Source organism: Drosophila biarmipes, chromosome 3L, assembly GCF_025231255.1.
Source record: "Drosophila biarmipes strain raj3 chromosome 3L, RU_DBia_V1.1, whole genome shotgun sequence".
Lineage (NCBI taxonomy): Eukaryota > Metazoa > Arthropoda > Insecta > Diptera > Drosophilidae > Drosophila > Drosophila biarmipes.
This window is the reverse complement of record NC_066613.1, coordinates 14,815,827-14,828,212: the sequence shown is the minus strand read 5'-3', so window position 1 is coordinate 14,828,212 and position 12,386 is coordinate 14,815,827. Positions and strand designations below refer to the sequence as shown.

The following is a 12,386-nucleotide window of genomic DNA, read 5'->3' as shown; positions in this document are numbered from 1 at the left end:
TTCGTTATAAGACAACAGCTTGGCAGACGTAAGTATAGTATTTTAATTTTTATTTCCCATTTATGGAATAATGTTTTCACATTAAGCTCGTGAATATTTAACGGAGCAGCAGGGCTTACTTGAAGGGAGCAAACAAAAGCGTGGCGACACAATTGATATGGATGTGGCAAACCAGGAGAGGAGGACATTCGATGGACACTGGCGTAACCAATATCCGTTGCACGGATAACGCATGTGTGTATCTTCCTTGGACTTGTTATTGGTAATCTTTGTCATGGCTCCACGTAAGCCATCGACGGCGGCTAACAAAAAGGCAAGGAGTCACGGGAAAACAACGTGGCACAAAAGGATGCAGTCAGCAAAAGTTATGGTTTATTTAAAAAATAAATATTATAAATATTGACAAAAGAGTGTACTTCATGTACAACCTCTTGCCGAAAATGTTAGCCTTAACTTACAAAAATTACAAAATATTTTGTAAGTTAATTATCAATCAGTATTACCTTGTATGATGTTTCAATTTTTAAATATTCATAATATATTTATGAATATTTAAGAACAAAAGATGTTCATAATTATAGTATTTGCGTTTTCTGCAATGTACATAAATGATGGTGTTAAATATAATATTTTGATTTTAAATTTATGAGTTGAAAGGCGTACAAGATCTTCTAGCACTCGGTATACTTAAAATTATATTTTTTATGTATTATTTTTAATAAACAAAAATCGATTAATCATTTTTTATTGAAATTAGGAAATATTTAATATTTTTTCTCAAATTTTCAAAAAATATTATTCAATATCACCACGATCTCTTAATTTTGTACTGTGTAAAGGAGTAACAGGACAGCTGGCCGACGGAGTAATGAACTGCGGCAGGACCAGACAGGCGACGGGCCTTGTTTGTCCCGCCGATCGATGCAGCTGGAGTTGTGGCCAGGAGCAGGACGCAGGAGGCGGGAGGCAGCAGGCAAGGCGAGTCGAGTGTATTAAAAACAAAGTCACACTGTGTGTCCTGCATCCTTGTACGCTGCCAAAGTCAATGAACAGCGACGTGCGGCGTGGACCGGCTGCCAGGATATGAAGCGTGTGCGAAAGTTTTCCACAATTAGGATGTGTCCTCCACAACGACCCCCCTCCTCCGGTGGCAATAAAAAAGTTTAAAGTTGCGTTTAAATATGCATTCCATAATTCATGACTCCAGCCGGGGAGCTTTGATTTTCCAGTCAACGCCGACAGCAACACGATTCCGCCATTTTGTTGGCTGGCTGGCAACTTGTTGCATTTTCCGCATTTGAATGCTGGGCAAAACGGTGATCGGGGGAAAGTGGAGGGGAAATGTTGACATCCCGAACACGTTGAAATTTCCGCCAGACAACGAACGATGCTGAAGAGCTGAAAACTTGCCAGTCTGACATTCAAATCGCACGAATGTGTGTCTGCCGCACACTGCAGGTGTGCATTCGGCACTTGAGTGTGATTCTATGCGAGGCTTTTCATTCTCAATTATACACAATTGCACGTCCAACTGTCAACTTTCAGTTAATAATGAACAAAAAATATGGAAACGTAGGCCAACATCCCGAAATAGGTGCCACTTAGTTGCGCCCCAGGTAGCTCTCAGAATCATCCGAATTTTTCGCTTTGCTCTATTTTTGACCACCTCCCCCTGTAACACAGTTCAAAGATTTTCCCCACACCCTTTCCTATTTATGTTTGGCTTTTTAAAAATATATGTAAACAAAAACACACACCGTCATCGGTTTTCTAGTATTTACATTCGCATAAAATAAACGTTTGGGTAAATAGATATAATTCTCGGGCGGCTCGAATCAAATGAAATCAAATGAACTTACTTTTTACTATAATTTCCTCACTGTAAATGTATCTGTAGCAGACGAAAATTATTCACCCTCGGCGCAGATTGACATTAATTGTTTAAATTGAGGCGGATGCGTCGAGCTGGCCAGCGGAATTCCTATAAATTGTATTCCGGCAAGGGTGAAGTCCATCGAAGGATTTACACATCCCATAGACAAGATTGGACTTTGGTTGGTTTGGAAATTCCTGAAGAGTTTAAGTAATTACGGGAACTATAGGAATTTATGGAGGATGAAATAAGTATATGTGGTTTATTAAAGTAATCATTAACAAAGTAAAAAAACAGGAAATTTGGTTAGAGGAACAATGTCCTAAATAGGTTAACAAAAATAATAATATAAAAATAATAATGTGCCCAAATTTGCAAGCGATAAAACAGATTTTTAACATATATTCTTTCTCCCAAATTTGTCACCCTAAACCGCCGAGTGTTTAAATTATTCTAAAATGTCGCATCCCCGAAAACTCGTGCATTTGACGTAAATTCGGGGATTCCCCGCGCCCTTTTCCGCAACTGATGTCTCTGAGGGCACTTTATCATGGCTCGCGAGGCTCAAACAATTGTTGCAAATGGAGCTCAGCGGCTAAGTGGTTTTATTTTAAATCTTTCACGTTCTGCACAGAGTCGAGAAAAAGTATATCTGCAGCCCTGCGACAACAAGTTGCTTTCAAAAACTCAACAGTCGCGACAAGTTGTAAGCGGAATAATTTGTTTTTTCTGTTTTCCAGCGCTCTTCATTTCGTATTTTTTTCGTCAGCTCAATTGTTTGGTGAATGTCAGTCTTCATTTGTCAGCTACATCCAAAGTTGGCTTAAGTGGCTTCGTTGCTGGGCGGAGGACACAGATACAGCGGATTTATATACAAATCTAAGGCGAGCTTAGCTTTAAGGGTCTCCCCGTTTTACGCCCTCCCCATGGACATTTAAAATTACAATTGAAATTGAAAAATTTCCGACGAAGCATTTACTGGGGGCAGCTAATACGAGTCCTATAAATATTTAGCATGGCCCTTCAAGGACTAATTCTGATTAATTTATCAATCGATTCGCCGACGAGCCTTGACACGGAAGGCCAGACTCTGGATTTATGGCCCCAAATTACGAGCTGCCTAGCTAATTATTTCGCCGTGTTTCGCCTTGGCTTTTACCCACTCGACAACTGCTTGTCTGCCTTTTTCTTGGCAGTGACTCAAACTGGAATCAATAAACTCCCGTGGCACATGAACCCAAACACGTAAACCCCAAAACAAAAGCCTGCAAAATGTGCATGGCATCAACAAAGAGGCCAGAACAACAAAGGCCGAAAAGTGAACGAAAGTGAATTTCACGCCATTGGCCAAAACGATTTTCCGGCAGGAAGGCATCAATCAGATCGGAAAATACTTCGTTCTGCTTAGTTATTTATGCGTCCCTGGCGTATGCGTAATATTTCAGCGGTTTATTACAGGCTCTTTGATGCGAAGAACTGCGGAGAGTTGATCGAACCTCCCTTGATATGAATAATTAGTCGGTTTAGTTTATTGAATACATTACATGTCTAGCAGACTAGCTCGTAATTAATTCAAGGAATATTTAAAGGTTTAATAGCTCAACGTTAGCTGCTAGCTTTGTAATGCTTTTTATTACGCATTAATTTATTACCTTATGATAAGTTTTCTTACAAAAAATTAAGTTTTTCATTTTGGTAAGTTTACATAATTTTTGTTCCGATATGATCTTTCAGTAAATTGTTTATTAAAAGAGATTTTTCAAATAATTTTTTCTAACTACAGGATTACAGTGCTTATTATTTTACAATTTTCTAAATAATTTTAACTATTTTTTTAAATTTTTTTACTCTAGATAATTTTAATATATGATTTATGATTTTATGAAATATATGATATGGATATAATATAATGTGATGTAAAAAATGATTTGCTTAATTTTAGTAACTTTGTTGAACATTTAAGCTTTTTTAAATTGAAGAATAAAGCGTTTAAGGTTTTGAAAAGAAATGTAAAATAGTTACGCTGCACTTACATTTTTTTCTCACGTTAAAGATAAATACCGGCAGACATCTGTCCCACAAAGGAATGCTAATCAGGTGGGAAGCCGGAGCAATGAAATTATCGACCCAATTTGGATCTCCCGTGGTTTTTCGCTTCCGTATTCGTGCTCCCTAAGCTCTAATTGAACTCTTTCACTCCAAACCCGCTTCCCCGTTTCAGCCAAATGGAGCATGTAAATGCAGCCCTCTGGAAATGACCCCCACTACCTGTTCTGGAGCCACCTCAGGCGACCTTGTGGCAGTAGGAGATGGGGGTGGGCCATCTTGTTTAACTCAAGCCGCAATGAGCCATTTGCTGTTACATTAACCCACTATACACAGCTCATAAATTAGGGGGCATCTCAACACCTGCGAATTGCAGCTGCAGATGCAGCGCCCCCGGGCAGATGGCTTTAATATGCTCGGAATTTTCCCACCAAACCCCCCAATAAACACTGATTTTCATTTTGACTGCAGAAAGCGTTAAATAGTTTAGTGGTTTTTGGCTGTTTAGATGAAAAGTTAATACGGATGTGGCCTTTGTTGCGTCATCTGCCCGAAATTCGCAGGTGAACTATGCACTGGAATGCTGAAGAGCACTGAGAAAACTTTTATTAACTATTTATAAAAATGTTTTAAATATATTATAAGGTTTATATGGTTTACGTTCAATGGGAAAGAATTTTCTTAATTTCCTATAAAACGTTCCCTTAAGGTATACAAATTGTGTTTATATTAGTCGCTTCTACGCAGCGCACTTTAGAGAACTTCGGCCCAGGTGACGACGACGAAGTTGTTGAAATTTTTATAATATTATCACAATTCCGGGCGGAGCAAGGTCGATGAAATCGAACCTTAGTAAAACTACTCGCATAAATTAGACGCACATAAATAAACACGATCGAGATGAATAAGTTTCAGGAACTGAGCACATGCGACCTGTGGGGCAATCGAAAGTTGCAGCAATTAAAATGCTATAAAGTTTTTCACACGCCAATCACCGGAACATAAACTAAGCGTATACTTGGATGAAAATCCATCGAGTTTATAAACTATGTGGACGCGTATTTGTTCGAGCAGTCGTCACCTGCAGATCGCCAAGGACAACGCCTGGTTACCATCCACATTTATCTACTTACTATGCATTAAATGTGAAAATGTGTAGTGAATAGCCATAAAACCGTGGCCTACTGTGAGGCGCTCAATAGGGAGTAATACGTTTTTAATAAACCGAAGAGCAGCAGGCGCCATTTGCCTGCCATCGGAGGAAGGACTCCGCAGGAACCCCCATATCACCGCACTATTCAACGCGGCGTGGCAATAACCTAAAATCGAATAGCCATAAATGTGGGGATTTCTAGCCCAAAACGGGCCGTAAAAATTTCGGCCCCATGCCCATGTGCCACCGTGTGTTTAACAACATGTTAACATGTTGACTATTGCAATGAGCCTTTCGTATGCGGGCGTGCCGTAAATCAGGCAATCGACTGTGAGCCGCAAGCCAAACATTAACCCCGCAAAACCCACAATCTGTTTCCCCGCAGGATTGGGCCTGGGCCTGGGACCCTCTGCGGTCTGACAGCCCGTAATATGATTTAACTTGCGGTTAAGCGCACGTTTGCATTTGGTTTGATTACCGAATCCGATTTTTGGATTAGATTAAGTCCTTTTGGACACTGTGTTTGCTTATTGAAATATTATTTTATGAATTAACTGCAAATTAAAGACTTTTTTTTATGTATTTACTAATTATTAAACTAATTTAATATTTATAACATGTTGCTATGTTTAATTTAGGCAACACGTTTACCCCATTGAAGGAATGGAACTGTTTGGTAACTCACTGTGTTTGCTAATTAAAATATTATTCTTCGAATTTTTGGGACCTTTTTTATCACGAAATTACTAATATAGAAGCAAAATGTAATATTGTATAATTATATTTCGGTGTTTATTTTAGGGCTCCTTCAATGAAGGAATGGTACTTTTGAAAATAGGCATGTTATAATATTATTTTATAAATTAACACTTAATTTGTATTTTCATAAGTTGTTAAAATTGAATAATGGAATGTCTACGATAAGATTATAATTTCATTTTGTCAACAGTATATTAAAAAGAATTGATTTATTTTAGCTGGGACTTTCTAAATATTTTCTTTCTTGTTTGTTGAAGAATACATTTATCTATTATTAAGTAAATAGTATATTTTAGCATTTGTATAAAATGTAAAATTCTAATGAATTATAAAACTATAATTATCTGACTCATACTTTGCTCAACTATATTATAATTTTCATCAATAGATAAAGGCGTGTTCTAGCAACACCTATTTCATCCTTAAAAATTGTCTTTTCCCAAACCAAATTCGACTAAATTAAACCAAAACATTTGTTGAGATATTTCATTGTCCCGACACATAGCCATTGCCAGCCTCTATGTGCCTCGTATTACGCTCATTTATCTCTCCACTCGGTCTGTCTAGTTATTATGCTGTTATTTATATTTCAGCGCGAAATTCTCTGTGCCTCCGAATGTTGCACAATTTTCACGATTTTCCTACATTTTGTTTGTTTCTTTTTTGTCATCAAACATGTTGCGTGTCTTGCCGCCGTGTGCAATTTAAGCGATGACTGTGGCTGAGGGGGTGCAGAAATGCGGGGAGGGCCGAAAACTTTTGCCACGTAAATGATTTGTTTTGTCAATTATTTTGTTAGCCAACATGCAACAACGGCCGGGGTCTCAGCTGATAACATCAAAACAAAGGACCCCCAGCCCCGGAGGAGTAACTTTGCGGGCTGCGATTTAATTGAGAGGCGTGGCCGGGCAAATTGCATCAAGATAAACAAACAAATCGAAACTGAAATCGGCCAGAGAGGCAGGAAACGGAGTTGATGGGCCGCGGATTGAAAGTCTGATGTAGTCTGATTTTCCGCAGATTTTATTAAGTGCCGGCGATCGCTGCGGATCAGATTGTCTGCGGCATCTGTTTAGACAATGGGGACCACTTGCATAAATATTTATCGCACTGGCAGCCAGCTGATTATTTATCGCCTGACGCAAGATTAAAAAATAATGAAACACATGTGCACTCGCCTCTCTTGAAATTCAAATGAAAATTAATGCACATTTGGCTTCCAGGCGGCTAAAAAAATAATAGAAATCAGAGTTTTATGGGGATAGAATACGAAACCCGAAAAAATCCATGGCAATTGAGTGATGGATGGATTGGCATTGGCCCCACCAACACCACCATTCCGAGTTTCTTTTTTATGCCTTGTCTTAATTAACATGCGCGACATTCTGCTATTTTTTGTGACATATTTTCGGGGTCTGACGTTAGAGTACTAGATATTCGGGACATTACCTTAGAGCCACAGGAACTCAAACACTTCAAAAATCGTCACACTCACAACAGCACTCATAATATCTTTTTTGTTAATTCATTTGCTAATGATGCGCCTGGCCAGAAAAAGACATTTCCCAATTCATTGCACTAAATTTGTGGCACTAATTGCACTTAGCCGCGATCGCGATAACTCAAAATAACACACGCGCCTCTCGAGATTCCAAGTATTAAGAAAAGTATTCAAAAGCACACAGAGGCATCTCCTGAATTCCCTTCTGGCGGACTGAAAAGCGTGTATCTGACCGTTTCAGCGTGCGGGCCGTTGCCAACTGAATCGGTGGATGGCAATCGAATCGGAAAATAAAGCCAGCCCCGACTCGCTGGCCAAAGGCTCGTGTATCTTTCGGGTTTTCCGCTCGTTTTGCTTCGGGTATCTGTCGGATTTCGCTTCGTGCGGAAAAGCCGGCAAAACAAAATGTAAATAACAGTGGGGAGGGGCGGGAGGCATACCGGAGGTTGGGGGGCGCTGGGAAACCGGCTTTTGGTCTCAGTGTTGAGCTTTGCAGATTTTACGCCTTACGAACAAACGTCAGACGAACGGATGCCCCCTGCCCCCAGAAACACCACCCACAACCCCCACCCCCTGTGTTTGCTTTGTGGCTTTTCGGGGTTGTTAGAGAGTGTGTCTGTGTGCGAGCGAGCGTTTGTTTGTAGATACCCCGGCTTGGCCTGCAATTGGCGGGAAAATTTGTGGATGCCATTCGCAGGGAGCCTTTGAAGGCATCAATTTTTAGGATTCCTGTGCTTAACTGCCATTTAGGTTTATAATGTTAGGAAGCTCACATAATTAACCATTGATTAGCGTGAACTTTAGGAAATAGGTAGAAGAACTAAACATTTAAATATTTTGAACATTAGGAAACATCTTTATTGGCAATATTCTAGTATTTAATATGTAACCATTCAAAATAATTAAAATGCTACACATATTTTCTATACTTAGAAATTACAAAACAAATGCCCATCACCGCAGATTGGTTAAAAGCAACCAACATATAAATGTAGTTTAATTTTTATTAAAATACTTACTTTTTTATTAATGAACAGTAATAAAAAGTTTTAAAAAATGGCATTTTCTTACTACTGTTGCCTACCACAAATGTTTATTACATTTTATTTTCATTTAATAATACATATATCAATAAGTGTATTCGTATCTTTGCCATTTGCCAATTAGGTATGTTTTAAAATTTTCCGACATTAAAATTATTATTATTTGATTCCTCTTTCTTTACCTATTAAGAATTTATTCTTGAAAAACCATTTATTTTATTTTTAGCTTTTTATTACCTGCTGCATTTACCTTACATTAAAAAAATCATTTATCAATATAAGTATTTTTAAACCTTTTAATGTTTCATTTTTAGTGTATTATAAATCATCTCGACCATTTTTTTAACTTCAATATACTTTCAAAATTCATTCCCTTCAAACTCACAATCCACCTTGTCAACATGTTGCGATCGCAGTACATGTTGCCAACACACATCGCTCATGCGCCCTGTTGTCCCATTCGCCGAGTTCTTGGTTGTTTTTCCCTGCCTCCCCCTGTCCGCCCCCGACACCACCACCCCCTTGCCGCCCCTCACCCCCGCCCCCCAGTCACCAGCACCAACACCATTGCCTATCCCAACCAACACGAGCGACTGCCTAACGCTGCCAAAGTGACAACCTTTCAGTTTTATCGCTTTCACATAGCCATCGCTTGTGTGTGTGTGGGTGCGTGTGTGCCAGTGCTGGCGGCAGTGTGTGTGTATGTGTTTAAATAATGTAACAGTAAATTAGCGTGTTTGACACACTGTGGGCGTGGCCAAGCGGTGCGTGCGTTGAGCAATCTCAATCAAGTTAATATTGTAATTGCGGATAAGTAGAAGATGAAAGGAGCTCTGGAGACTCTTTTGCCCAGGAGAAAGCTACCTTTTCCAAGACTGCATTTTAATTAACATAAAAATGTTGATAAGAAATCTGAATGTAAAATATAAACGTTTTATAAAAATTAACATTTTTGTGGCCAGGCACATACCAATAATTTATGTTAATACTATAAATTTCTTTTTCTTAGCCTATCGTTTTATTAGCCTATCGAAAATTAATTGTTTTCATCACTTGAAAATGTTTATAAGAAATTTTAAAAATTTATTAAAATGTGTAGTAAAACTAAAGTTGTGATGATCCTAACTTTTAAGCTGTTTTATTACTTTAGATTTTCAAGTTACTTTCTATATTTTTTTGATTTCACGGTTCATTGGATATTTTGAAAATACTCTTGTTTGAAATCACTTTAAATTGTTAATAGTTAAAAATTAACACTCAAAATAGTTTTAAGAATGTATTAACAAAACATTGTTTCATTATTTTAAATTATTAAAAATAATCACTCAAAATAGTTCAAAAAATGTGTTCAAATAACTACAAAATTAAAAAATATATATTTTTAAAATATAATAAAACGTATTTATGATCCTATCTTTTAAACTATTCTATTAATTTTAAAAATGTCGTTGTTTTATCCCAAATTTACAAACTTATATACATAGTTTCTTGCTGCTCCAGTTTCTTTGAACAAATATATGCACACGAGTTGCGTTCTTAATTATGCTTATTATATTATTCTGACACAATTCAACATTAAATATTTTCGCCTCATTAAAGCATAAAGCGAGTTATGTGACTCAATTACGAGTGATTATATGCCCATCCATTTGATTGAATCTTATTATATATGCATTTTTCTTCTGTTCATAAAAGCGAGAGGAAATTATTTTTATATGACCGTCCCTGGCCAATTACAAGTTGCAACAACAATGAGCATCCGCCGCTGTTTTTCATTCAAAATATACTCAGACCAAAGGAAAACCTGAACATTGGGAAAATCCAAAATTAAATTGGGGCACAACAAAGACCTGCAATTCGACTAACCTATACCCCACACTGCGACACTTGATTAATAAACTTTTTTAGGATTATTGCTGCTCTAAGAATCACACTTTTTGTGTACCCAAAAATACTGTAAATATAAATAAAATCCCATAATGCAAAATCAACGAGAAAACACTGCGCAAGTAAACAGCAGACAAAGCGAATTGTTTACTAAAATAATAATGAGAAGAGAAGGGGCTACGGAACAAGGGGCCAGGAAATACAAAACACGCTTTCTACTGGTTCCCCCTTCCAATTATATCCATTTCGTAGAACATCGAATGGCCTAAGACGTAAATAAGATCGTCTTCCTCTCGTCTTTGGGGAAATCTTGAGAGTCGCCAGCAGGCGCCACCAAAAGGGCACTCGACGAGATGACGCGATCGCAGAGTTCGCCTCACCTCCAACTGATCACAGACTTTTCGCACCTGTACAAGTCAGCTGTTGTTGTTGCTCTTGGTGTAGTGTCTGCTGGCCAAAACGTATTTTTGGTTCATTGCCAAACGGGCGAGCAGCAAAAAAGCGGCTAACTATGCCAAAATATTAGGAAAGAGGTGAATAAGTTAAGCGTAAGTTTAAAATTACTTTGAAATATTTTTGAAACAGTTACTTTAAGATAATGGGATTTTTAAATTTCGTATACAATATTTTAAAGCAACAAATTGATTGTTAAAAAAAATGACTTTTCCTGAAATATTTTGTAATTATAATACTTTAATTTGTTTTAATTTTTTATTTTCCTATTTGTAACATAATTCTCTAAAATTGCAAAGCTCACTGATTAATTTTCTTGCATTTATTGCTTTAATGCGTGCGGGCAATATTTTTTTATGCGCATTCCCTAGAATTTATTTAGTTGTCTGGATTTTATTTATTTCGTCTACGCTGGCCTAATTGTTATTGTTTATTATCGCTCTGGCCCCCTGTCGTTAATTACAATTAACTTTCTGAAGCAATTAAGACGGAAATAGGAACAAATAATGATATTACTTAAGCGTGATCAACTGGAACCACCTTAACCATAATAGTATTATTATTAGTTCCTAAATAGTTAATAGCTAGTTAAATGTAAAATTTATGCAAGTAACACTTAAGAAGTATCTCAATATATATATTTTTATAGAAAATAATTTACTGCCCCTTTGTAAAATACAATACAAGAATATTAAAATTTAATCACTTACAGAAACCGAGATTTTCCCAATTAAGGTCAATGGACTTCCCCCTCAAAGCCGAAAACCTTTGAACCTTTCCCAGCGAAATCCATTCGAGCACGTACAATAAATCTGTCTTTTATCTTCCGCAATTAATACCTCGGAACCAAAGCCTCGGCCAATTCGCCGCACTCTGCCCCAAAGGGATTTCGTGGGCCGTGACTTCTTGGCCAGCCCGTGGGCCAGAAATTCTCACCGGGATTTCGAAAGTGCGGTGTGTTTGTACTGCTGCCTCTGCCCTACCTTTCATACTTCATATGGCCCCAAGAGAATTCGGCTGTAAATTGGCCCACTGTAATTTATGTCGTGCGCTGCAATACGCGAAACATTTTTAAGACTTAATTGTTATGGCTGTGAATTATACTTGGCGCTGATATACGGGCTTTTCAATGGCGCGATAATCATATATTTTGAATGACTAAGTGGATATTAAATCTTGGCCAAGAAGCTTGTGCAGTGATTTTTTATTGGTTTCTAATTGCCCACTCATATCATTGAAAAATGTTTGTTTATCAGATAAATACGGAAGAGTTCTTCAGTTCTATGACGTACTGCATTTTTAGACTTGCGAAAGAGAGTATCTTGATATTTGATCGATTTAATATTTATAATCAAAAGCCTTGAATACAATGATCATTATTACGTTAAAATTTTTTTTTAATTTTCAAATACCACTTTATAAACTAGTTATTACAATGCCATTCTTTATTTATATTAATCCATATTGGGTTCCGGGTTCCATGTTATTTTTTTTCACTTCTAATGTATTAATCCTCGTCATCCATCCATCTCGGCTGGCTCAGCAGTAACCCCATTTGGCCTAAATGGATTCCCGTTTGCCCTGATGAATGCATTTTCCTGGCGGCACGAAAGCCAAGGAAATATCACTTACGAAAGTCATTCGAAATAATTGCATAATGAATAGGCAGGA

General features: G+C 37.5%; 1 protein-coding gene across 3 annotated transcripts in view; it reads right to left on the bottom strand.

Annotated features, from left to right (window-relative positions):
• LOC108028445 (probable basic-leucine zipper transcription factor Q) overlaps positions 1-7,581 on the bottom strand; it is a 34,186-nt gene extending 26,605 nt beyond the window's left edge. For all 3 annotated transcript variants that reach the window (XM_017100281.3, XM_017100282.3, XM_044094754.2), the window contains exon 1: positions 7,281-7,581. The gene's annotated coding sequence lies outside the window, so the exon portion shown is untranslated. The remainder of the gene's footprint in view (positions 1-7,280) is intronic.
• Positions 7,582-12,386: the final 4,805 nt, after the last annotated feature.